Below are 27,228 nucleotides of genomic sequence, written 5' to 3'. Positions count from 1 at the left end.
AAAAAAATGTTACCCCACGGTACTGTATTTACTATTTAACATGAATTGGTATCAAGAAAAGATGTTTACATTCCTCTACACAGCAAGTGTTTAAAACGATTGCCAAAAGAACAATACATACCGTGTATCAGGAAGCTCAATATTCCTTCAGCACAGATGCAGCAGCTGCAAAGCTCCAGGAATCTAATTTGAATTTAATAAAAGCGAATCTGACATGGTTAATGTAATACAGCTGTAGCAGATGCAGTTCAGAGAAAGAGAGACAGACAGCAAACCTCCTAATCATCCTCAGCATCTCTGTGGTCCAATCAGAGCACACGGTACTCTTGAAGTGGGCGGGACATTTGGGAATGAAAAAGAAGCTTTCAAAAGTTCAGGGTCTGTAGGGGTTAAAACAAATAGAGATTTTCACAAGCTGAAAAGAGAAATAAAATGCACATCAAATGTTTGACATTTACGCTACTTCATATGAGGAGGGGTTTTATATTAAAAGTGTACTACATAACGTAGTGTATTCAAATTGAATAAGCGCAAATATGCACGCTGAAATAAACTTACACTTACTATAAATCATGTTTGTCAAGTTATATATTGTATTGTATCTATAAAATAGAGCTTAGATAATACGTGTGAGTCTAAATATCTAATATTACGCACTATAGGCCAGTGTAAGAGAAGATAAATTTGCTTCACTCCCATCTGCTTTGAGACACACACAGACACACACACCCCACCAGACAATTATAGGTTACATTTCAGAGTAGAATATTCATGGGAGTTGATGTCAGCACATGTCCTTGGGCCAGACGACTGTTCTCACTGTGGCCCAGACGGCCAGACATTCTTTCTGGTTGTGACAGTTTAATATAAGAGCAGTGCGCCCACATCCACAGAACCAGTGCTAATATGACAGCTATACTAGCCACTTTCCGTTTTTCATATTCACAACCTTACACACATCCTTTGTAACTTTCCCTTTTACTTTCTCACACACTGTCATGCATACACATTCAGCCAAATGATACTGCTGTTTAGTTTTTGACCCCACTCAACCAAAATTAACCTCTCAGCACATTACTCTTTAAATGTGCAGTATGGTGGGAAATGCTAACGTTAGCCTGCTAGCATTGAAAGCATACGATCCCACCCTCCTGCAAAAAGCCATGCCTCTTCCAAATCACTGAAAGCACACACACACACAGCTGCTCTCGGCAAAGCGTCATAGGAGATGCCATTAAACTATTCAAAGCACATAACATTACAATAATAATGAACATAAACAACTTTTAGAGCTTGTACCTGACTGCTGCAGATTCATTTTGGTGTTGATACCCTTGACGTGAAAACGCATAATTCCGAGTCTGAGGACGTGAGCAGCTCCGGTTAGAACATCATGGGTTTCCATCTCTTAATTACAGTAGTTATGGCATGAACGCAGCATAAGCTCGTTGTTTTGATTCAGTAGGAACTGTAAAAGATGGCTGCTGTTTGTTTCCGGTGCTCCGTGACTGAGGCCTTGTATAAACTGATGACATGTATTATTTAATTCAGACCGAATATAAAGATTGGATGAACATTTTAGGGTCCTACGCTTTCCACAGGCCATATATATTTATAAAAAAATACATTTAGACCAATTAACATAGTGATTGCTATGAGGATATGAGGAGAATTTCAACCAGTGTAACACACACAAAAAAATGTTTCTGTAGAGAATCACCTATTGCACCTTTAATATTCCATATATTTCCATCAATTTGTTGAAATATTGGTACATATTGGACCAGGGTTGCAAATTAGTGCACTATTAGTTTGAGTCATAAATTGCAATGATGTTGTTACATAAACTTACATTTAAATTATTTTGTATTATGTACATTTTGATAAAACGAGGTGTCAGCCTTCTAGTTATGTCAGTTTTATGACAAATTTCAAAAAACGCACTTTAATGTGGTGTGATGGATAGGTGAAACTATTGCAGTTCGAGCGATTATTGCTTCCTCCTAGTTATAGCACAAAACAAACATGAACAGCAAAAGATGTTAAAAGTGAAATGTATCATCTCTAATCGCTCAGTCAATGTTTCAACAGCAATCAGCTTGTGAATCATGTCACCTGACTTCAATCATTCAATGACTATAGCATGTTAAATTAAAAAAAAAAAAGATTTCTAGAAAAGAACAGACTATTGGTAAAAATGTAAATTATAAATGCATTAATTATTTATGTATAAACTATTTAATGTGTGTTTGAGTAAATCTCCTAATTCTGTCAAAAAAATATCATAAAAAAAAATAAAGGTCATTTTCTCAAAAACAAGTCATATGAGTCATTATTTAAATGATTATATCACACCAGTGGTTTTTACTAGATACATAATTAAAGGTCTATAATTAGAAAACAAAGGCTTTTTATTCACCCCCTTTTCATTTCATGCATAAAACTCAAAATGATGGAGCAGATCAAATATTTATGCAGATTTGTCTGTACTCAAAGCTTCATGACCTGAAGAGGTAGGTTGAGAGGGGAACGGACCTGGTTTAAAAAGACAAATAGCAGATAACAACTGACATTTATTCAGGATCAGCATCGAAGATTGAATGTTATCGTAGGGCTGGAAGAGAGAGAGAGCATTTGATGCTCTTGCTGCTGTTGCCGAGGAATCGGCTTTGAATCGCAAAACGCAATTTCAACACAATGGACAGATTCGTGAGAGGAAAAGACGGCAGGCCTTTGCAGAGAAAGGTTCAGATCAATCGATTTCCATGTTGGTGCAGATGAGGTCTGGAACAGAAATGGACGCCATTGATTTAGACTCACTGCTCTGACATTAAGAGAGAGTTGCGGTTTTGAATTATTTCAAGCGTAGTGAGGCATACACACACACTAAAATACAACACACGCTACTACACACTGCACAGCATGGGGCAGTACTTATAGATTAAATTGTCAATAACATCCAAAAATAAATGTAATTATATATATGAGGCAGGATGCTTTATGGAAGGTTAAATGACAGCACAGTATTGGGTGCTTCTGGGTTGTGCCCATATACAGCTTTCAAACCTCAAAACAATAATAAATCCTGGTCTGGGGTCAGTTTTCTTCAAGACACCCAGGTCATCAGCATTGAAACTGTCAATCTGATCTTGTATTACCTTCATGAGGCTACTATACAGCAGTACCTCATGGAAGGTGGGAAAACGTAAGCTTTTTTCTGAAAGCAAATGCTTAGCTAGATATGAGGATTAGTTTTATTTTCCAACTATAATTGTTGAAATCTTGCATGGAGCAAATTATGCGGAAAAAATAAATATCAAATATAATTCATTATCATATGAATTAAATATTAAATTATTAAATTAATATCAAATTATTAAGTACTAAATTTGAACAAATTTTAAATAATTTGCTTTGGTTTTAGTACAGTTTAATTTTGCATAATACCTAAAAGGATTTTTTTCTCAAAAAGCCTAAGATGGCTGATAAAAAAAACTTTTTTTTTTTTTTTCCAATGAGTTAAGGATTGTGGCTTATTGGCCTGGAAAATCCAGCCTCACCACTGTACCAGCGGATGAGTCTGGTCGGCCATTGAATCAATTCGATTTCTAGGGCGGAGCAAATCCGAGCAAACAGGAAGTGGAGTAAACCAATCAGAGAAGGGCGGATATGACATTAGCAAAGCGACAAGAGAGTCAACGGCGAAAAGTAAATAATTAATGTGTTTTTGGTCATTTAAAACTGAATTCACGGCTGAATAGAACAAACTCTCGGGTCTCCCGTGCGCAATCTTTGTTGATATTGAAGGGACTTTCGCCGCACTAGAATGATGCTGTTTGCGTCACTGAAATAAACTAATCTGATTGGAGTTGACTCGAATCGCGACAGAGGGCGGACTGACCAGACTGATATATCTTGTAGAAGATATATCAGTCTGGCCTTGCCAGGCAAGTGGCATATAGTGACTTTTGGAAGTGTCTTGCTTCACATCAGTGAAACACAAAGCCAGTGTGAATTATTAACAGGTACCTGTGGTCCAGGCTGCCTCTCTGCCATATCTCCTACTGTCTACTTGTCCCTTTATTTGTCTATCACTCTGTTCCTCTACTTTCCCTATAAGTCCACTTTTCTCCCTCACTTTCATATATGAGATGATTACACATATATTAGACAAATGTTGAGCAAAAAGCTTTTGCAATCATCTAAATCTGAGATTTATGATAACTGGGCAAAGATCAATCGGCTGAGGAAAATCTGAAATTCTGTGGAATGGATTTAAACCATGTTAAATCTGTTAAATGGAGCTGAGAGTACAACATTGTTATACAGTTGATCAAATTAACTTAAATATTTAATAATCGAACATGCAAGGGATTGGGGATTTGTAGAATTTTGTGAACTTTCCTGCAGAGAAGATTCCACACTCTTAATAATAAAGGTTCTTTACTGGCATTGATGGTTCCATGAAGAACCTTTAACATTGATTGAACCTTTGCATTAAACAAAATGTTCTTTAGAGTTGAAAAAAGTTTCTTTAGATTATAAAATGTTCTTCACCCCAAGAAATGGTTCTTTTAGGAACTCTTCACTGAAAGGTTCTTTGCGGAACCAAAAATGGTTCTATGACATTGCTGCGAAAACTCACTTTTGGAACCTTTATTTTTAAGTGTGGGCCTGGTAATACCCTATTATGACCTATATAAGTCATTGATCTTCCCCTAAACGACCCACATCTCATATAGCTGAGACGTTTTGATCGCCGCCACTGTTCCACATATTCCGGACGATGACCATGAATTAATCATTTACCTCAGACTTTGAACCATAGATGTGTTTCTTTTTCTTTCCCCTTAAACTGCAAGATCAGCTTGACTGGTTTAGAGCAGCCTGGGTTTCCAGTTCTCTCTAGTTATGCGTTTGAAGACATGCATTCATTAACAACAGCGGGGAAGGGCCACTTGTGTGGTCTACTTTTTTTTCTAGTTATCGAGCAGAAACGTTGAAAAAAAAAAAAAGAAACTTTAAATGTAAGACTGCCTTAGATTCTCACACTTTCTCTCTTTTTTTGTCTCTTTCTTGCAAAGGCAAGAGACACAAAAAGATGGTGACAGCCACTTCCCTGTTACCACAGTTCCCTGAGCTCTCGTTAAAATGGCCCTCTGCAAAGCCACCAGTGGAATTACAGCAAAACCGCAGTCTCTGACATGGACCTTTTTTTCTGAGATTGGTCAAACAATGGAGAGAAAGAGAAAGAGAAAGAGAAAGAGAAAGAGAAAGAGAAAGAGAAAGAGAAAGAGAAAGAGAGAAAGGACTAGATAAATGACATCATGGGTAAAAGAACAAAAATAAAAGACAAAGAAGTGACTAAACAAGAGACAAGAGGTGAGTAAAGGTTAAAGGCCGTGACACACACAGTGTTGACAAAAGCTGAATGTGTTGTTGCCTTGCATTGATTGCTGCTCTTGAACACACCACAAAGACTACAGGTGACTGTCAACTAGCACGTGTGCCTACATGAGGTTCATACATGTTTGAAACAACATAAGGGTGAGTAGATAATGAAACATTTTTCATATTGAGTGAACTACTTCTTCAAAGGCCCTGAAACACCAAGCTGAAGGTCGGCTGTCGGCCCATGTTAGGCCATCATTGAGCGTCAGCCGGCCCAGTTTTTCTATATCAGCAGGTATCAATATTCTATATTTTGTCATTCATAAAGAGAAACCAAAACTAGGACTGCAGATATACAAACCGTAAACAAACCAATGCTTGCTTACCATCTTGAATACCAATCATGCAGGTCACTTATGGTACTTCATTCCAGGAGGCTCATGTTTTTTATGAAAATATTTGTGCATTGGAATGCTCAGGTAAGATGGCATAAATTATAACAGACTTCTGTCTGTGCCGTCCTGACTTCTTTGCTCACTTTCATCACTTTTGCTTTTATTCTCATGCTTTTATTCTCATTTACTAAGCTGAACAGCCAATCAGAGTTCTCTCTCTCACCGACGGTGGCGATGCCGGCGGACGCCGATGTAACATGCTCAATCGGCCAAAAATCTCCCGACGGGGTCCGACTAGTGCCGACGGTGCGGAACACTCTACAAAAACTGGGCCGGCTGACGCTCAACGATGGCCTAACATGGGCCGACAGCCGACCTTCAGCTTGGTGTTTCAGGGCCTTTAAAGAAGTAGTTCACTCAAAATGAAAAATGTTTCATTATTTAGTCACCCTTATGTTGTTTCAAACATGTATGAACACAAACAGAGACAATGTTCACACTTCTGTTTTCTATGTAATGAAAGTGAAAGAGCTTGACAAGGACTGCAAATGTTCAAAAATGACAAAAAAAACCACCATAAAAATGGTCCATACTTAATTATTGCACTATATTCCAAGTCTTCTGAATTTATACTAAACTGCAATTTACTGTTGTTTAATTTAAGTTGTTCATTCACGTTCAGAAATGGCGCATGATGTGCCAAGTTAGGTTTGACATTAACAATGCAAAACATGATTGGTTCTCATGAGTCTCAAACACAACACAACACAACACGATGCTTCCATTTGTCTTATATATACACTACAAGGATTGGATGGTATATTCTCTAGTTTGTATATCAGTACAAGTGGTTTTGGAAATGGCAACTTGTCAGACATCCAAAAAGGAAAGAGCATCTGTAGCATCTGTAGCATTTTAAAAAAAAAAAATGATACAGGTTTGGAACAACTTGAGGGTGAGTAAATGATGACACAATTTTCGTTTTGGGGGGAACTATCCCTTTAAGAAATTCTGTAGTATGGTTTTTAGATCTTTTTTTTTTTTTTTTTTTTTTAATCTTGTAGCCATTTTTTTATTTTTTTTTAAGGTTTTTTGCATGTAATACTTTTATTTTATTTCAGCTTTATTTCAATTAACAAAAAATCATTTTAGTTTTGTTTTAGTTTTAGTTAACAATTCTGGATTTGAGAGTTATGGTGCACCTGGTCACCACTCATTTTCATTGTAGGGAAAAGAGCAGCATGCATTAAAGCGGAACTCGGTAAGATTTGCTAAGCTCCCCCTTACAGGTTCCTTCAGTGAATCACACTGTTGTAAATACTCCAAGCGCAGCTCTGGACTACAACGACTTCAACGCTCACCAGTGCAGTAGTTTTGCAAATACAGTACAAGAAAGAGGAGGTGGGTAATTTGCAAATACAATACACTTGATGGAGGTGGGTAATTTTCGAAATTGTCTTATAAAGTCATAATATATACATTGTTTTTGAATTACCGTAAAGCATTTTGTCACTCTCGCGTGAACGTGAACATGAGGCGAGATTGTGTCGGGTCGGCGAAGCTCAACTTGCAAGTGCTGTTTTTTGGCGTAGACGTGCCAGAGGGGGTTAGTGCTCGCCTCAAACACACCACTACAAGTCAATTAACCATCGTAAGGACTTAGAAAACTATTTATGAAGGTATAAAAAAGTTACTTAGGCCGTGTGTCCACCAAAGCGTTTTTTCCAGCTGCTAGCATACTTTTTCAATTGTTTTCAATGGGAACGGCGTGTTTTTTAACGAGTGTAACGAGGCGCTGAGCGTCTTTTTCACGCTCAAGCGCTGAGAGCTGGGCGTTTTTTACTGGTCGCCTCGAGTTGAAGAATGTTCAACTTTGAGTAAAACGCTGCACTCATCACTGTCACTTTTTAGCCAGCCGTCCAATCAGAATGGAGGAGGGGCGGGACAAATACTACACCGGCCAACTGTCACAACATTCTTGCTGTACAGCGACATCAACAAACAGAGAACGAAACAAAATGGATGAGAAATTAATATTGCTGGTCTCCGAACATACATAGCAAGTAATTCTACATTGTGTTAACATTTTTAGTCTGAAACAAATTACCTGCAAAATCAGTTAAAAGTAACAGTGCCGCGGATATTCCGTATCATAGCAACAAAGCGTCTTAACGGAAAAAAACGCTGTGCTGCAGAAGCGCTCTCAAGCGCTCACAGATAGGCGTTTTAAGCAGAGCGCCTAGCGTTTTCAGCTGGCTAAAAAAGCTTTGGTGGACACACGGCCTTAGTTCTACTTTAACATCCTGGTTATTTTTGGTTTAGGGAATTAAGAAAAAACTGGTTTGAAATGACAGAACAGAATTTTCATTTTTGGGTGAACTGTCTCTTTAAGAGAGGGCAATTGGAGATTAAAAGCAGCAGACGGTGTCAAGGACACCAAAAACAGAAGAGTAAGAGCGTAGAGGGGGGGACTTTTTCATCACGTAATAAGATCAAATTCATTAGACCTTTTATTTTATCTAGAAACAATCCCAGAGAGCGGCTGGCAATTAACTGTCTTATTATACCCTATTAATTAAAAAAAGATATCTTATAGGAACATCTCATTGCATTTTTTTCAGTAAACCTTATTTGTGAGTCATGGTTCGTACAAACAGAGATAAAGGACAAAAAGTGTGTAACGAGAAAGGGGACCGTGTGTTAAAGGTTCCACAAGAAAGCACAGATTTATCAAAGCAATGAGTGTAGTTACACCCACTGCGAGACTCGCATTAATTGATAACTTTTTTCTCTGAGAGATACATATCTTGTTTGACCTCAGATAACAGATGCTCAACAATTACATATGCCTTTTTTTGTTTAAGCATGGGATTTCATTTAACTTTTCTGAGAAATGTTTTTGTGATCTTGTATTTCAGGTATGTGTTGAGTGGGTTTGCCTTTCACACATGATTGATGGTTGAATTTAAACCACTGATGCCCACCTGAGGACAATGGCTGCTCTCATAATGCGATTCCCCTGAAGTGTAAAGCGTTGCTATTCAGGCGCACTGCAATTCCGGCGCCGTATGCCGATTCTTAGGGCAAGTCAGGCAAATATTAGTCTGTAATTATGTGCAAAAGACAATAAGAGACAGTGTTAGCATTGAAATTTCAAATACACACACGTACAGTCTTTGTGTGCCTTTCAACTTTGAAACTTTAAATTGCACTAATAAGTATTATGTTTTCTTATTAGTGGCCACAGAAGCCATTACGGGAGGGAAAATTAGATAAAAACCAACCTGCATTCAAAGTAATGTAGCATATAATGTATGTATATTACAGACTGCCTCATAATAGCAATACACACAGATGAGCAAGTCAGCCTGCTAGCGTATTGTCATTCACTGTGAAAGCCTGCACAAAAACACCAATCAAAAAAGTGTCAAGTTCAGCCAATGACAGTAAAGTGCTTGTTATGCAAAATGCATGAATAATTGAAAGTTGTATGCATGAAAGCCCACAACATTCATTTTTCTCTGAATGCTGAATGAAGCTATACATCAGAGGAGTGATATAAATTAGAAAATGTCGACAGCCAAACAAAAACCAAAATAAAAATAAATTCACCTGGTGCGACGGGACTCTGTGGTAGACGGATGGTGTGATAGTCTGTATTTTAATTGTTTCCTGGATATATTTTAGGTCTTGTCATTGACTAAATTACACTTCTAATGGTTAGTATTCTCAATTGGACATTTTTTTTCTAACAAAACAGTTTGATCATATTCAGAGTCAGGGAAAGGATGAGTTACTTAAGGGGGCATTTGAAATTTCAGAAAGGCTCACGTTTGTCACTTAACCTTGTTAAATGTAATGTTGCTAAATCAAGTGCTAGTGGGAAATTGTCATCGTTTGAAGGACGCAGTATTTCATGAGTTTGTTAGACATGCCCTAAGAACATACCAAATGTTAACTCATAACCAATATAATTTCTACCTTACTAAAAATGAAATATAGGGCTGGGCGATATATCGCATGCAATTCTCACGTGCATTTCGTCAGTAAAGCCGGTTCCCTGATTACCGCTAAATCGCCATCACCTGCTTTCAAATGGAGCGGCATTTAATAGACAGAGCCGTAGTTCACGGACAAGCCACGCAAAATCGGGTTCATTATCGAAGTCGATTCATCTTCGATACTGAACGCGATTTTGCGTGGCTTGTCCGTGAACTACGGCTCTGTCTATTAAAAGGCGCTCCATTTGAAAGCAGGTGATGGCGATTTAGCGGTAATCAGGGAACCGGCTTTACTGACGAAATGCGCGTGAGAATCGCATGCGATATATCGCCCAGCCCTAATGAAATATGAAACAAAATTCCACACCCGTAAGACCTTTGTTCATCTTCGGAACACTTAGATATTTTTGATAAAATCCGATGGCTCAGCGAGGCCTCCATTGCCAGGAAGATAATTAACACTCTCAGATGCCCAGAAAGCTACTAAAGACAAACAGTTCATGTGATTACAGTGGTTCAACCTTAATATTATAAAGCTATGAGAATACTTTTTGTGCACCAAAAAAACAAAATAACGACTTTATTCAACAATATCTAGTGATGGGCGATTTCAAAACACTGCGATTTATGAATCTTTTGTTTCAAATCAGTGGTTCGGAGCAAAGATTCGTAAAGCTTCGAAGCTTCATGAAGCAGTGTTTTGAAATCACTAGATATTGTTGAATAAAGTCGTAATTTTGTTTTTTTGGCACACAAAAAGTATTCTCGTCACTTCATAACATTAAGGTTGAACCACTGTAGTCACATGAACTGTTTTAAATGTGTCTTTAGTAGCTTTCTGGGCATCTGAAAGTGTTAATTATCTTGCTGGCAATGAAGGCCTCACTGAGCCATTGGATTTTATCAAAAATATCTTCATTTGTGTTCTGAAGATGAACGAAGGTCTTACGGGTGTGGAACGACATGAGGGTGAGTAATTAATGACAGAATTTTCATTTTTGGGTGAACTAACACTTTAAGAAAGTAATAAAAAATGACTAAAGCACATAAGAAAATTAGTAAAACTTAACCAAGAACAGACTTAAAAATAAAAGGTAATTCAAAATACATATAGTATACAGATAATATTAAAATACACTGGATGTAATCAGATATGCACACAACATTTGTACACTATATAAGTGAACAGAACGCCGGGTAACAGGGGAAAAAAAAAAAAAACGATGTGTGCCAATTGTTTTTGTTTAAACAGTTTATAATCTTTCCCTGATGATCCTTCAATGGCTAGTTCAGCAAGTTTTGTCACACCAACGAACAGTTCCAGATGATTTTGAATTGAGATAAACGTGTTTGGAAACTAGTGTCACGAAGCCAAAGATGCAATAAAATCAGAGTTGGAAAGGTGGAGAGTCAATCTGCGGTGTAAACTCTGATTTATATACGCTGTCATCTGAGCAGGTGGGTTCACACCAACATATTGTGTTCGAGCTCTGCTGTGACGAAATTACGTTTACACATTCGGAACTTAATGGTGATAAAGTTAGTGTCACCTTAGTCTCACGTAGCCAGACCTTTAGACTGACGGCAGAAGGTCTGGAAGGTCTGCAGCTTTCATTGGCCAAGGACCGCCCAAGATCCTGGTAAGCACTCTTTGTCACAGCTGTAAACATGATGGCTTTCAAAAGGCAAAAGGCATTTGTTTCCAGGCGGGCCATTAAAGAACTTAGATCCTGTAGAATTCAACCAAACCAGATGACGACTTCGAAAATCCTGAAGTGTTTCCAGTTAAGTGTGCCATTTCAAAGTCCCTTTAAGACAAGTCATTTCACTCGGCGGCCATCTTTGAAATGCCTCTCGGGCATCCTGGGCATCATGCAATCTCTTTGAATGGGGAAACATCAAATTCTCCAAAACTGTTCGCCAACCTTACGATTAAATTTCATATTTGAAATCACCAATGAAATCTAACAACAACCGACTCATAAATGTAGTTTCTAAACGCTCGAATCATGGCAAAAAAAACTATTTTTCAGGCTGGATCAAGCTAATGCTCATGCGCAGACCTAAATGCGCGTCTCTTCGGAGGCGAGCGTCTGACTGTTTCTATAGAAACCGGTGATTCTAACGGCCGCTGAAGTGACGCGATGACTTCACCAGTCGGCGATTGGCTCTTATTTAGAAGGCGGGACTTATTCCGCCATATGGCGCGTTACACTTTCTCCCATTCAAAACAATACAAGTGACACATCTTGTGTTATTCTATAGTCTTTGGCCATATTCATCAGACATTCAGCCAGCGGTTCGTAGGTGTGACGTCTGAGGCTAGTCGTGGATTTTCAATTCTAAACATGTATTTAACATGTCTAACAGCATTATTTTAAATTAAGTTTTATCTCTGGTCTGCAGTTGTAGTCCATTATTGGAGAAATCTGTATTATAACTACAGAAGCCAGTTTCAGCATCAACGAATATATATATATATATATATATATATATATATATATATATATATATTAGAAATAAAATAATAAAATATAACTAAATAATAAAAGAATATATAAAGGCTGTTTATTTCTTGTAATTATAATTTTGTATCTCACCATTGTGACCAAAATAGGCTTACATATACAGTGAAGAAATGTTTACATATTTCCATGATACATTATTTAAAACCATATTTAACTACATTTTACTAAGTTTCTCCAAGTATTATAGTACTATATTTATGATAACATTATTAAAAGCAACTATGATCATGTCTTACCGTGTTTTTTTGCCTGTCTCCATGTCTTAGCAGAAGTCCACAGCCAGCAGAAAGAACAACTGCCTATGTGCAGAAAAACACAGCAGAAATACAAATCATTGTATATGTACTGTATATGCATGTTCAAGAACATTGCTTTTTGTATTTCGTATTTCTATGCATTGGAATTTCACATTTGCTTGAATTTTCCCCTCCATTACCACATGTTAGCATACTTTGAAGACGACAGCAAGGTTTTGTGTACTGAACGAGGATCTTAAAGAGCCTGCCTTTAGCAGAGCTTGATAACTGACGCATAAACCGCTGTCACGGCGTCACAGAGAATGCGACATTTGCTGTGCAACACTGTGATTAGACAAGTCCAGCTCTCACATCAGTTTGATGGATGAAGTCTCTGTATGGTCTCGTTCAATAGCCAGCCTTTACATAACCCGAATCCTCAGCGAGGAGCCTGTCAAATGTGCATGCTTGAGTTTTACTCTAACCATTATATTTCCAACTGCAGTTAAAGCTGATGTGTGTTGATCTCAAGACCTCAGCTGACAGTGTTTGGAGGCCTTTTTGCAACACATGAGATGTGAAAACCCTGCACATGATGAATTCCACTGGGATTTAAGAAGCTTGGCGGTGCTGTTAAATCGTACCAAGACTGGAATCTATGTGGCATAATTGTATGCTGCTGATCTACCACAACGTAATGTTTGGAGATTATAGATGTGCACTAATGACAATCTAATGGGATACAGTAAACAGTGTATAATTCATTACTGTAAAAATATTGCCTCTGATCTCAATTTGACAAATGTTTCATTTAAGCGTTCATCGTGAAAAATGATATGCATTTCCGTTTCATGTTAACAGCGTGGTTTCGTGAGGCGTGCTGAATGAACAGTATTGCGCACATCAGCAGGAGGAAGCCACATGTTTATAAACGCATGCTGTGATCTTTGCATGATGGGTATTCACGGATGCAACGCGTGTCTCATCTCTCTCTGTCTCGCTGCAGTGCGCTTTCAGAGAATTATAGTTCTATGAATCTCTCTTTCATGGTGTTCCTTTTTGTCCTACATACAGAGTATATATTGGTTTCGATTGAATGATTTTTAAGAGGGATAGATAGCACACGTATGTCTTTCTTACTTCAGTTGTTGTGTACCTACATCTGATGAACATCTTTAAAAAAGCAGTTTTACATACACACTTAAAAAAATATAAAGGGATAGTTCACTCAAAAATGAAAATTCTGTCATCATTTATTCAACCTCTAGTTGTTCCAAACCTGTGGGAATTTCTTTGTTCTGCTGAACACAAAGGAAGATATTTGTAAGAATGTCAGTAACCAAACAGATACAAATACAGATAGCAAATAGCTTCGCCAACAAAACACTACACAATTTAGCAAATACCGACAATATTACCTATTTAAACAAATAGCTACTCAACTATTGGTTAACCTGCTCATCCCTCACCACACAAGGAACGTGTATGGGTAAATTGCTTAGGGTGAATTCTGATTTCATGCTCACTTTAATATCTGAATCTCAAACTTATTCTTTCTCTCTCATTCATTTATAACTTCTTTTTCACCCAACCTACATGCCTTCCTTTTCTCTTTCACATATATGCACCCCCTTTTCTCCCACATCTCTCTTAGTTACACAATGCATGTGTCTAATAATAGTGCAAATGTTTTACAGACCGATACATAATCATGCTGTCAGAGAAAATGGTGTTTCAAGAGGAAAACACAGAGAGGAAAGAAAAGCATCAGCAGTCACCCTGGTAACAGGTAACACAGGGATCATTCCCTCTAACTCCATCCATCTTCAACAGGCACACACGGCAGGGTTCATACTCTGTCTGTGTGAGAGAGAGAGCTCTCTAATGGTAATGGTGATGTGTGTGAGGGTGTGTATGATTCACACACTCTCAGATGCTGTTGAGATTGGAGACCAGGCTCTCAGGAGCCACCAGATTAAAGCACCCACTACCACACAACACACATTTAAGCACAGGATGCAGCATCCATTTCACACACACACACACACACTGCATCATACTTCAAAGTTGCACAAGAAAACTGCAGCCTGATTTTTTTTTTTAAGAAAACGCATTGTCCTTGATGAGAGGATTGTTTGATATAAATGGCAAAGAAAGAGTATGTGAAGACCTAAAATAAGGGTCTGTCTTGCATGTATTCCTCCTGAACCATCACGGTACGGACGTCACGGTTCAGTGCAAACAGACGATGAATACAATCGGTCACAGGCGATCCACACTTCAATCCAGAAGGGGGCGCGCGCAGTAATGCAACACTGTTTGCTAAGCAGAAGAAGAAGAACAGACGATCTATGCATAGATATGTTTACGTGTAATCTCTCAACCAGTGTTTCAACTATGGAAAAACATCGATAAAACAGCTTGAGAATAATATCTCACATAGCATTACATTTACCTCATGCAAGTCATTTAGTGTCCACAGCATGTTAGTTCACTAGAGAAATTAACTCTAGAGGGGAGCATTTCACTAAATTTATACACTATATTAGCTTATATATTTTTTAATTATTTAATATATCCTGTGGCTTTTGACGTGATCAATATGCTAGTGGTCCTAAACACTGACAAAATTTATCTTTAGCAGACATACATATTTAACACTCTGAGGTCTGAGGTATCGGCGGCGATACCACCGCGGTTCTTTTCTTACCAGTGTTAAAGAGACTCAAAATACTCCGTCAATGTTGCACATACAATTAAGAGTTATGCACCATTTTAATCTGTGGAATATCTTCTTTTATTTGTGTACACTCAGAGTAAAAACAAAATGTTGTGCTTTTTGTAAAATAAAGAAAACTAACATGATGCGTGATCTCTCGTCTCCCTCTGAACGAAGTCCAATCTGGTAGTTCTCAGAAAATGAACTGTAACTTAGTGAATACTAATCACAAAAAAATTTGACTTATGTCTAAAAAAAACGTTGAAATGTCAGGTTTTAAATCGTGTAAGTCAAATCGAAAACAAATATTCTCTGTTTATGTAATCTGTATGAAAAGAGAGCCATGTCAGAAGTCCTTGATTCAGCTCATTATCCACTAATGCGGCCACGCCCACGGACCCAGCGCTATTCAGACGCAAATTCAGAGGCAATACATGCATACATTTTTTCACAGCCTTCCTGACTGAAAGAGCTCATTATTATGCAAGTAATTTCAGGTCATTATTATGTGATTCTTTTGTCTTCTCAGGTGAGAATCACCCATTATTCATGATGATTCACGCATACACGCATACTGTGTTTCTTGACCAAAGATGTTGAAAGAGTAGTCAGCATAATTTTTACATAATTTTGAAGCAAAAACTCTAGTCTACAACCTCCAATACCCAGAAGTCTTGTGAACACAGATTTAATATTTTTTGGCCTTATTTCAGTGACTTGTTTTTTGTTTTTTCAATAACCACGCATAAACGTTATTCCTTCAAAAACACAAACATGTACATACATGTTCCTCACATATTATGGTAGCCTAGTTTGTGCTGAATACAGTGTAATGACACTTTTGTCATTAATATGTTTATGAACAACTGAAAAAAGCACAAATGTCAGGGCGTCAAAACTTCTCCAGGCCCCAAATCAGCCTCAGACTCCAGGGGGTTAAAATGTATTCTCTTCTAGTGCAAATGACTCGTCTTCCTTTCCTTTCCTATATATATTATATATATATATATTATATATATATATATATATATATATATATATATATACACACACACATATATATATATATATATATATATATATATATATATATATATATATATATATATATATATATATATATATATATATATATATATATATACTTTATATTAGGGGTGTAACAGTAGATGTATTCATTCCGAACCATCACGGTACGGAAGTCACGGTTCGGTGAAAACATTCAGACGACAAATACAATCGGCCACAGGTGATTCACACTCCAATCCAGAAGGGGGTGCGTGCGGTAATGCAACGTTTTTTGCTAACTGCCACAACAGGGGGAAAAAAGCAGAAGAAGAAGAACAGATGGTCTATGCATAGATATGTTTACATGTAATCTCTCAACCAGTGTTTCAACCATGGAAAGATATCAATAAAACAGCTTGAGAATAAAAACTCTCATGTAGCATTACATTTATCTCAAGCAAGTCATTTAGTGTCCATGGCATGTTAGTTCACAAGAGAAATTAACTCTAGAGGGGAGCATTTCACTAAATATGTGCACTATGTTAGCTTATATATTTACCTGTCAGTAACGTCTTAATTATTTAATATATCATGTGGCTTTCTATCCAAGCTGATTTGACGTGCTTTGACGTGATCGATATGCTAGTATAGTCCTAAACATTGACAAAAATTAATCTTGTAATGGAATAAATGTATTCTCTTCTAGTGCAAAAATACTGATGACTCATCTTTGTGTACAAGCATCTCAAATATTTTAAGAAGCAGTTTCACATATATTTTAAACCAAGCACATCTTCTAAATGTCTATTTAACATCTGACAGGAAAAAAAAAACATCTGATTTACAAAGACATGGTAAGGTGGTGATGTGTTTGCATACAGCAAAAAGACGAAACTGTGCTCATCAAGCAATTTCACAGAGGCTGAATTCAGAATAGCACAGCACTACTCTTACTATTTCTTCATATGTTATGGCACAAATAGTAAGAAAGTATGCTACTATTGAATAATCAGTGTTCTAACGTTTAGTGGATCAAGGACCTTGCTAGTGCACAAATTTGTGTTCATAATATACCTATTGGCATCACAGTGCACTAGGAAGTGTAATGAAACCCAACCTCTGTCTTGAAGATTGGTTGTGATCAAATTCGGTTAGCTTTTATTGTGCCAACTGTCTAGTATTTCCTGTTGCTTTCCTCATAAATAAAAATCTTATTTAGCGAGAAAGATCATTTTGCCCCTCACAGAGACCCTTTTTCCTCTTTCTTTTTTCCATCTACCCCTCTCTCGCTGTGACAAGCGAGTGATACGGTTATCTGAACAAACCCCAACAGCGGCATGTCAGACAGACCCAACATGCAACAAACACAAAGTAGCAGCTGATGAAAAAGTAAAAACACAGAGAGACTAGCAGTTTATGGTTTTGACATTAAATCTTAAGAAGTGTATAACCAAAAACTGAGGCAACTATTTTTATCATATGTGACTGCGTGCCGGGGAAACAAGCCTGGAATTATGTAAATAAAATGCAGATTAAAAAATAACAATCAGACATGATAAGTGCATGAATTATTGCCCTGTACATAAATGGATTCTGTTTGCAAGCCCCTCTACGTACTCTGCTTGTATTTATCTACAGAGATGTGCGGTTAATTGCTTTAGCCGCTAGCAAGAGTTAGCAGGCACATAAATAAACGCATGCAGAAACTAATGGAAACGTCATATTAGCTGAATAATTACTTCATAAACAAAACGGCCCCCATCTAGTCAAAGGATCATTGAACCACCACTGGCCTAAATTTCAGGAGACCGTTGTATTAACTCCGGTCTAATATAAACACTCTTTACGGGATTTAAACTGATAGATCTTTGCCTGAGCACAATAACGGGACTCTCAAAGAGACAGGCCACAAAAAACCCCTTTGAGCAAAAGAAAATTCAACCAGAGAAAGATCCTTGCATCAATAGGTCAAGGAACACTGCGGCATAAATACACCATTATGGCACATCAGATCTGATTCTGCCAGATTAATCTGACAGATAAGGACGCCGCTAATATTCTCTCTCCGTAATTTAAGATTTTAAAAGCTCATGTGCAGTCGACGCCACGCGAGGCGCTCAGATGGGACTAATCTACATCAGCGTGGTAAATGAGGACTTTAGCCTTGGTTGATATGATGAAGATGAGGAGGAGGGCCAAGCGTGGGTTACAGTGACTGAGTGGATCTTTCATCTAAATGATGGCTAGTTCAACCTCCACTCACACGCCTCAGGAAACGTGCAGATATTTTGCGCTCGGAGGTATGAGAAGACCATCAGAGTGGCCGTGGAGTGGACACTCTTCAGCCGAGAACGCTTATTGTTTTAATGACCCGACCCACGCCCGTTCCTAGGCATTTTCGGGTCCGTTTTCTGCCCCACGCACAGGCCAAGCCACACGAGTAAAACGAGGCGGCACTCAGGACTGGATCTGTGAGTGTGACTCATCGCGCTACAAGAACTCTTCTGCTGTGACATTCTAACACGGACAGTTGTGTACTCGCCGTAGCGCGGACGGAGTGGTCATTTTTGTTCAATTTTGCACTGACCCCCTCAACAGTCAAAAGAGAAAAAGATTGAGTGAGCAGTGGGGGGAAAAAAGGCCGATAAGTGGCTGTGTGCTCCAGGGCGAGCAGAGGGGTGGGAGGCGTCTGACAAACAGAGCATTTATGAACCTCAGTGTCCTCAAGATAGACCACCTCGACACCAAGTTATACAACGAAACAGTCAATGGCTCATTTAAGACTGGCGCTTTCACAGGAGATAATGTTGTTTTTGTCCCTGTTGCCTTTGTTGTTCAGGTAAAGATCCGCATCGACACTGTTGGAAAAACCGAGGGCGCTCTTTTATCCTCAGTCCAATAGCTGACCTACGCAAGCACATGTATTCAGTACATCTGACCATTACTGCTAAATGCAAAATGTTCTTGTAATATAGCCTCGGCTAGAGGCCCTTTGAGAGCCTGTTAAAGAGCAGGCGAGGAACAACGTGCCGCTTCTCCGGTTTTGCCGTGACTCACTCTCTCAAAAGAACGGAGGAAATGTAATTGAGACTGTCAGATCATCAGTCCCAGAGAAATACGATTCAGAGAGAGAGAGAGTTATATTAAAGAGTTTTGTTTTTTCCCTCACTTTAACTTTTTGTTGCCCTTTTGCTTTTTTGCTATACACACAAGAAGGGAGGGACTGAAAAAAGGAGAGATGAGAATAACAAAATTTAAAGGAGCAAAGAAAGAGCAGAGGATAGAGATGGCACCGGGAAAGATGAAAGCAGACGCAGTAATGCTAGAAATCGAATGTGGGAATGAAAGAGGCAGGAAACCCAGCAGAGATTCTGATAGTGATTTTTTTAATTAACAGCCTCATTCAGCCGAGAGACTGATCCAGTTTTGCTCTCTCCAGCCCTATATTCAGAACGCAGGATACCTGCACAGTATGGGATGAGAAAGAGACAGAGGAAGTGACAAAAATTACAAACAAGGAGTAAGTGAGGAAGAGAGCAAAGAAAGAATGATGGAGCGGATATCAACTAAAAGAAAAGCGAGCACTCAAACTCTTACCGCTGTTAGAGGCGCTTGACAACATCTGCCATGGTTCCCACCGAAACTGGGTTACCAATTTTATTAGTCATCTGACAAAAAATAAATAAATAAATAAACTTCATACTTCAGGCAACTTCACATTTTACCCCATCAACAAACAAATAAATAAATAAAATATTTAAATATTAAAAAAAAAATATATATATATATATATATATATATATATAGAGAGAGAGAGAGAGAGAGAGAGAGATAAATAGATAGATAGATAGATAGATAGATAGATAGATAGATAGATAGATAGATAGATAAATAAATAAATAAATAAATACATAAAATATATTTAAAAAATACTATATATTTAATGTATTCGGAATTTATTCAACATACAGTCAAACCAAATGATTCAAGCAATTCTGAGATTTTTTTTAATATATTTTTACTAGTGTGTGCAGGACACTATAGTTCATTTATGTAAGTGAGGATAGCAAAATAAAGTAAACTGTGACATATTATACCCAAAAATTCTTCATACAGTGAACAACCAGTAAAATTATTCAGACACTTTGACCTGACCATGATTTGCTTAAGTGTTATCTGACATAATTAAGATTATTTTTTTCTGACACAGTTTAACTCTGAGATCTTGTCATATTTTATTACTATTTTTTTTTAATTATAGTGAATAAACGGTATTAATGAATGAAATGTTCAAGGTGTCTGAATAAATTTTGGTTTGACTGTATATATATATATATATATATATATATATATATATATATATATATATATATATATATATATATATATATATATAAGACCAAAATCTTTGTTTTTCATTTGACCCTCTCATACGTGGAGGGTCTAGTACAACCCTACATGAAGCAATGCATCAGCCGCTTTATTCACATTTACAGTTACATTTGTGCATTTGCCAGATGCTTTTATTCAAAGCGACAGCGCACTCAATGAACACATTTTTATCATGCCTTCTCTGGGAATTGAACTTATGACCCTGGCATTGCTAGCACCACGCACTACTGTTTGAGCTACTAGAATGTCAGCAAATCTACTTTAATGGCATGTCACATATGAGCAAAAATCATGTTTTAAAACTTAATTATGAGGACACACCACTCAGGATCACAAGACTAAAAATTACACTGAAGCAAATGCCTCATCATATGTATAGCTCTAAACTATATATAGTATATACTAATTGCCCTATGTAAACTATGTTAAAGCTGCAGTCCGTAAGTTTTGCCTCTTTGTCGCCATCTCTGTTTGAAACCTGCAATTGCAGTTATTTGCGTCTTTACGTGGGTTGTGCATCGGCACAGCTCCTCAGCGCGGATGAATCAGAGAATGTGTGGCTGTCAATCACCGCACTGGTGTGGATACTGTACTTCGGAATCACAGATTGTAGTCTTGGATTGGACCAAAATAAGAATTTTCACCGGAAAATTTCATCTGAACAAGTAAGTAACAAATCTGACACTTTTGTTCTGACCAACTGAGAAAAAAAGCATTACAGTAAATCAATAAATCGCGCTGCCAATGGTGATTAAATCTAACGACTGCTTAGCTCAAATCACATCAAACCATGCAAATTATTATTATTGTTATACTTTGTTCTCAAATTGTAATGTTAACAACATCAGCATTGTGTAACTACGTGTATTTAGAATGTATTAGCGTTACCTGTAGATTTCAATTTCTGTACAGTCTAATCTCTAACGTTAATTTGTCATACCATACAATTCACCATCAAAAGGATAAGTTAAATGATTCCAGCTGCTGTAAGAAAAGGCTATAAATGATCCGCTACCTGCAGCATCCTCAAATGCCATACAGCCTACTAGCTGGGACTGGTTCTTTATGTAAACAGACGTGACGTAATGACGCAAAGGCGAAAGGCGGCATGCTCGAATTTCACGCGGAATCCAAAGTCCCTTTAAGACAAATCATTTCACTCGGTGGCCATCTTTGAAACGCCTCTTGGGCATCCAAGTGCAGCTCCTATCTCTTTGAATGGGGAAATATCAAATTCTCTAAAGTTGTTTGCCAAGCTTTCGATTAAATTTCATATTTGAAATCACCAATGAAATCTGAAAACAACTGTCTCATAAATATTGTTTCTAAACGCTCGAATCATGACAAAAAACGCTAATGCACATGCAAAGTCCTAAAAGCACGTCTCTTATTCTATAGTCTTTGGCGGAAACCCACCAGTACCACTCGGACTAGAACAAATTATTACAAGCTTACTTGCTCAAAAATTGATTTTGCATCATTTTTAACCAAAAAAAGTTATGGATTGCTGCTTTAAAGCTGCTCACTTTAATTTGAAACAACCCTATGAATCTTGTCTCCTTCCACAAGTGTCTTTCAAGTACACAGAAATGGCATTTAGAAATAACCCGTGGCTACCACAGTAAATGGAAAAATGTTGCTCTGTGTTCCATCACTCCACTCTCAGACTGCTTAGCTGCTCTCTCTCCACCCATGTAGCGTGTCTTCCTATTAAGTCAAGCGCCACAAACATTACATTAATTACACTTTATTTAGATGCGCTGGTACATTCCATTAAGAAACAAATTTGTTTTCAGATCTTGGGGGGGCACTGAAATTTGTGCAATGCTCGAATTAAACATCCCAATGTATTAGTGAAAAACACATTACAGATAATAACAAACTTCATTGCGGGGCGTTCGAGATAAAGAGAAGTCAAAAAGAAAGAATGAGCCTGCCATGCTGAAAAAGGCTGTTAAATCAAAATATGTCAGTCCATATAAAGTCTAATTTACTTCAATCTTGGCCTCTGTCCTCCTCTTTTCCCAGAATAATATTGCTTTGAGAAAATAGGTACGTGTCATTTGACCTCTCATTACAAAGGCTGCTCTAAACCATTGCTCTATCTTTCAGTCTTTCGATCCTCTATCTTAAAGGAAACTTTCCTTGATCCGAGAGCGACTTTGCAAACTGTCAAGCCCGATTGGTGATCTAATTTATTATCCTTCTCAGATTGCATACATACAATGAGTATTTTCTGTTGGGCAACAGGGTGGACAGCCCTGATTTGCATGTCTGTTTCCATAAAGAGGCGAGCCGCCACTTTAGGCTGAGACTTATACCGTTAACGTGACAGTTTAGACATCAACGGCTCAGCTTCATAGGCCTATCTCTCTTTGAGTTTACAGGGAAGAAACAACAGCTCTGTGAAAATGCTTGATTAACCTTGTATGAGCAATGACCCCCTTTCACTCCGTCAGTATGACAGCGCACAGATTAGACGGATGGCGAAAGCAGTGCCAACTGAACTCATCTAATCTCATAGAGAGCACTAGAACAAAGGTAGGCAAAATAAATAAATTAATAAATCAACATGCAATCGGGAGAATTGACTGAGAAGGCCAGAGAGGAGGAGGGAGATGAGACTAGGCAAGAGCTCGTACTCCTGAACCACCTCTGTCACATGACCTAACACCGCTTCATTTCCTGTCTATGATGGACATGTCAATCAATCAACTACTGGATGACAGTGAAGGGGTAAAGTTCTACATGGAAATGCAAGCAGGTTCTCCATCTACAAATTGTTTGATTCCACATGAAAACAATATTAACACTGAAAAAAATGACATACAGTAAATCACCTTTAAAATACAGTAAAAGACTCGCTCTCAGCACACATGATGCCTGCTGTCCTTCAATGCTACATGGCCATATACGTATTTAGTAAGGCCCATATTATCACTTGTAACTGAGAGATCCACATGAGAAAATGTATTAATGCACATCAACGTAAGTTTCTACATGAAGAGTAAATTATTTTATGCCAAATCAAACTTACAATTCTAAAATATATAAATCATATTGGTGAATTGCTAATATATAAAGCAATTATTTAGCTAAAGATTAGCCATGAATTATTAAATAATAATAATAATATTTGAAAATAATTTTCCCTAACAAAATGGAAGCTGTGGGGTAAAGTGTGTCAGTAATCTTTGCCTTAAAATGCATGAAAAATTATTTTAAATACAATTAACATCACAAATACAAAAAAAAATATGAGAATTATGTATGAAAAAAATATAATGCTGAAATATTGTTTTGTTGCATTTAAATATTCTGAATTAGGGCTGTCAAAAGTACCAACTTCAGTACCAAGTCAATGCTGAAATGTTAAAAATGTGACAATACCAAAATTTGCCCCCTAGAATTTTGAGTGCTGTTGAGCGTATTCTTAAACACCCCTGATTGGCCATCGTGTTTACGCACTCAAAAGATATGTCTGTGATTGGCTACAATGATCAACTCTTCATTTTTAAAGTCCGCGTGAACCGAAAGTTGCAAACGACTTTTCTCCAGTGCTGTGACGTATTTCCAAGTGAAACGGAATATTGAACAGAGGGCAGAGTTTTACTTTAGCGCTCCTCCTCTCCATCTCTCGCTCATAGCAGACTAACGGTTGCAGGGGAGTGGTTTAAGCGATTTCAACCCAAGCCGTCAAACTGATGTCATCAGAGAAGGGGCACCGTTGCAGAGGAGAGGAGCATTTTCAGATTTTGATTAAATATTACGAAGCCAAACAATTTTTTTGTGTGGATGGATTGACTTGCACGGATGAATTGGTCACCACAAAACTAGCAATTTGAGCTAAAAAATAAATAAATAAGGTCAATTTTGATTTCATGTGTACTTTAAATTTCAGTATCAACTTGGTACTTTCGACAACCCTATTCTGAATATTAAAACTTCTCTTAAGACCAATTTATGAGTTCTAATTTATGCTCATATTCTTATTTGAAATATAAAACCATCATCCATATAATTCAACTTACCCATTGACATGATCCCTAATTTCCCACCTTTTTTCTGTCATGTTTCAATGGCCCTACGATGTAGATCCTTTCATCTCATTTCAGTAGACAGCCTGAAATATAATTATAAGTATTAGTTTTACCTCATTTCTCTTTGAGTAGAGGACCACAAAACATTGCACATCTCTCCTACACAGACAGCTGACTCGTTCCCCCCAAATCTCCCAAAATTCACAGCAACTACTTGAAAGTGCAAGGTTATAAACCTTTGCACCGAAAACATTCACCCCAATCAAACAAAGCATTCATTTCATTTCTTTTCCCCTATTTCTTCCCATCGCTCTTTGCTTGTCATGCACTATTCATGCAAGAATGACTATTACCAGGAAATGCTTTTTCGAATCTCTGTCACATTTGTATTCCTGTGATCTTAGGCCCACTTTACAGGATTGAGAAGGAGAGTGTATGCATCTGCAATAGAACGGGAGACAGATAGAATTTGTATGTATGGAGAGCCATGATTATAGTCCCACTTCCCCTAAAACATCTCAAGAATGCCTCTACCCACAACCTCTTCTGCTGATTGGATTGTAGCCAGAGACCTGTATGTGAGTGTATATGCGTCAGTGTGTGTGTGATATGGTAATGATGACCACAACCGCTCTCTGTCCAAGACCCATCAGCAGAGCCAGCCATCATCTGAAGAGGCGGAACAGGTGTCGTGCGTCTCCAGTCTCCCTGTGCTCTTAAATCATAGACTGTGTTGCATTTTCAAACATTTTCATTCCTGTAGGAGAAAACCACATATTATCAGTAATGCTCTGTACATTTTCATCACTGTTAGCATTCATATGCGAGTCAAAAGCACAGCGTATTATTTTACATATTATATCTTTAATCCTTCTAAGGATTCCTCACAAACATGTATTATTATCGTCATATTCATATTCCAAGGTATTCACATGATACTTTAAAAAATACCATACTGGAAAAAAATTATTCATTAATAATCATTCATTCATTTTCATTTTCAGTGCATTACCGTGGTACATGTCTAAAAGCATGGTATAACTATTAACATTAGTGTTACTGCAATGGTGGAGGTGAAGATCTGATACATCTCAACTGGTTCATGAGATACACTTCAATGTACAATGCATATTAGTATAGACTGAATAACACTTTGCAATAGTGTTACTATTATGTATATTAGGGGTAATAAAATCAATGTGGTCATTTGAGAGAAACAAATTCAATTTAAATAGTGCAAATAACTGAAAACGCTAACAAAATTGATGTAGGAATTAGTTGAATCTGTAGAATATGATTAATTATGAAGCTATGAATGTATAATTAATCATCAGACAGCAGTTGTCTCCAAATGTTTTCTTAGGCTTTGGGGCTCACTGGATGCAATCCAAAACACTTTCCCCTTCTTTATTTTTTAAAGTTTTGATGAATACTTATTTTCCAGATGATATGTCTCACTATGCTCAGACCACCGTATAATGACACTTTATTCCCGTTTTATTTTTACAATGCACCCCAGTGGATGGATGTTTGTTTGCACAGCAATATTTGGTTAATAACTGCTAGAAGCTTTTATGTGTGTGAAAGATTGCTTAGATGTAACCGCATAATTGCACGGTCAGGCTTGAACAAATTCTTTTTAATTATATAAATGTGTGACTCCAATTCAACCCCTGGAATAAAGGGAAGATAACCTCAAATATGTGACAGCAGGCTCAAGGATAAAGCAAATAGGTAGCTTAGCACATTGGGGAAGATAATGCCTCAGCTCTTGTTTGCATACTTCAACAAAAAAATATCAACCTAGACCAGTAGCTTCATATATTTTTATGAAGAAAACCTATTCCCCTCTCTCTCTTTCTCCTACACCATTACACCACCATCAGCAGCCCCAACTGTTGACACAAGGCAGGATGGACCCATGCTTTCATGTTGTTTACGCTAAATTCGGGTCCTATCTGAATGTTGCAGCAGAAATCGAGATGACTCAGACCAGGCACTGTTTTCCCAATCTTCTGATGTCCAATTTTGGTGAGCCTGTGCAAATTATAGCCTCAGTTTCCTGTTCTTAGCTGACATGAGTGACACCCGGTGGGTCTTCTGCTGCTGTAGACCATCTGCTTCAAGGTTGGACGTGTTGTGTGTTCAGAGATGCTCTTCTGCAGACCTCGATTGTAACGAGTGGTTAATTTGAGTTACTGTTGCCTTTCTATCAGCTCGAACCAGTCTGGTCATTCTCCTCTGATCGGCATCAACAAAGCATTTTTGAACATAGAACTGCTGCTCACTGGATATTTTCTCTTTTCAGACCATTCTCTGTAAACCCTAGATATGGTTGTGTGTGAAAATCCCAGTAGATCAGCAGTTTCTGAAATACTGGCACCAACAACCATGGCACGTTCAAAGTCACTTAAATCACCTTTCATTCCCATTCTGATGCTCACTTTGAACTTAAGCAGATCATCTTGACCTGCATCTTGATATGTCACGGAGGTCAGCTAGTAAGAGCTGTGAGGGT

General features: G+C 37.7%; 1 long non-coding RNA gene across 8 annotated transcripts in view; it reads right to left on the bottom strand.

Moving 5' to 3' along the window:
* The window catches only part of LOC125256820, a 66,297-nt gene that overhangs the window by 30,948 nt on the left and 8,121 nt on the right, over positions 1 to 27,228 (bottom strand). For 6 of the 8 annotated variants that reach the window (XR_007182192.1, XR_007182198.1, XR_007182197.1 and 3 more), the window contains 7 exons: positions 25,064 to 25,467; positions 24,702 to 24,793; positions 12,552 to 12,614; positions 9,071 to 9,185; positions 8,771 to 8,890; positions 276 to 380; positions 122 to 183 (listed from right to left, as the gene is read on the bottom strand). This is a non-coding gene — a long non-coding RNA (uncharacterized LOC125256820). The remainder of the gene's footprint in view (positions 1 to 121; positions 184 to 275; positions 381 to 8,770; positions 8,891 to 9,070; positions 9,186 to 12,551; positions 12,615 to 24,701; positions 24,794 to 25,063; positions 25,468 to 27,228) is intronic. The other 2 variants (XR_007182194.1, XR_007182196.1) reach the window with 2 other exon arrangements.

The sequence above is a fragment of the Megalobrama amblycephala genome, linkage group LG21 (assembly GCF_018812025.1).
Source record: "Megalobrama amblycephala isolate DHTTF-2021 linkage group LG21, ASM1881202v1, whole genome shotgun sequence".
NCBI classification, from domain to species: Eukaryota; Metazoa; Chordata; class Actinopteri; order Cypriniformes; family Xenocyprididae; genus Megalobrama; species Megalobrama amblycephala.
The sequence above is the reverse complement of the archived record's forward strand: the minus strand, read 5'-3'. Positions and strand labels throughout refer to the sequence as shown.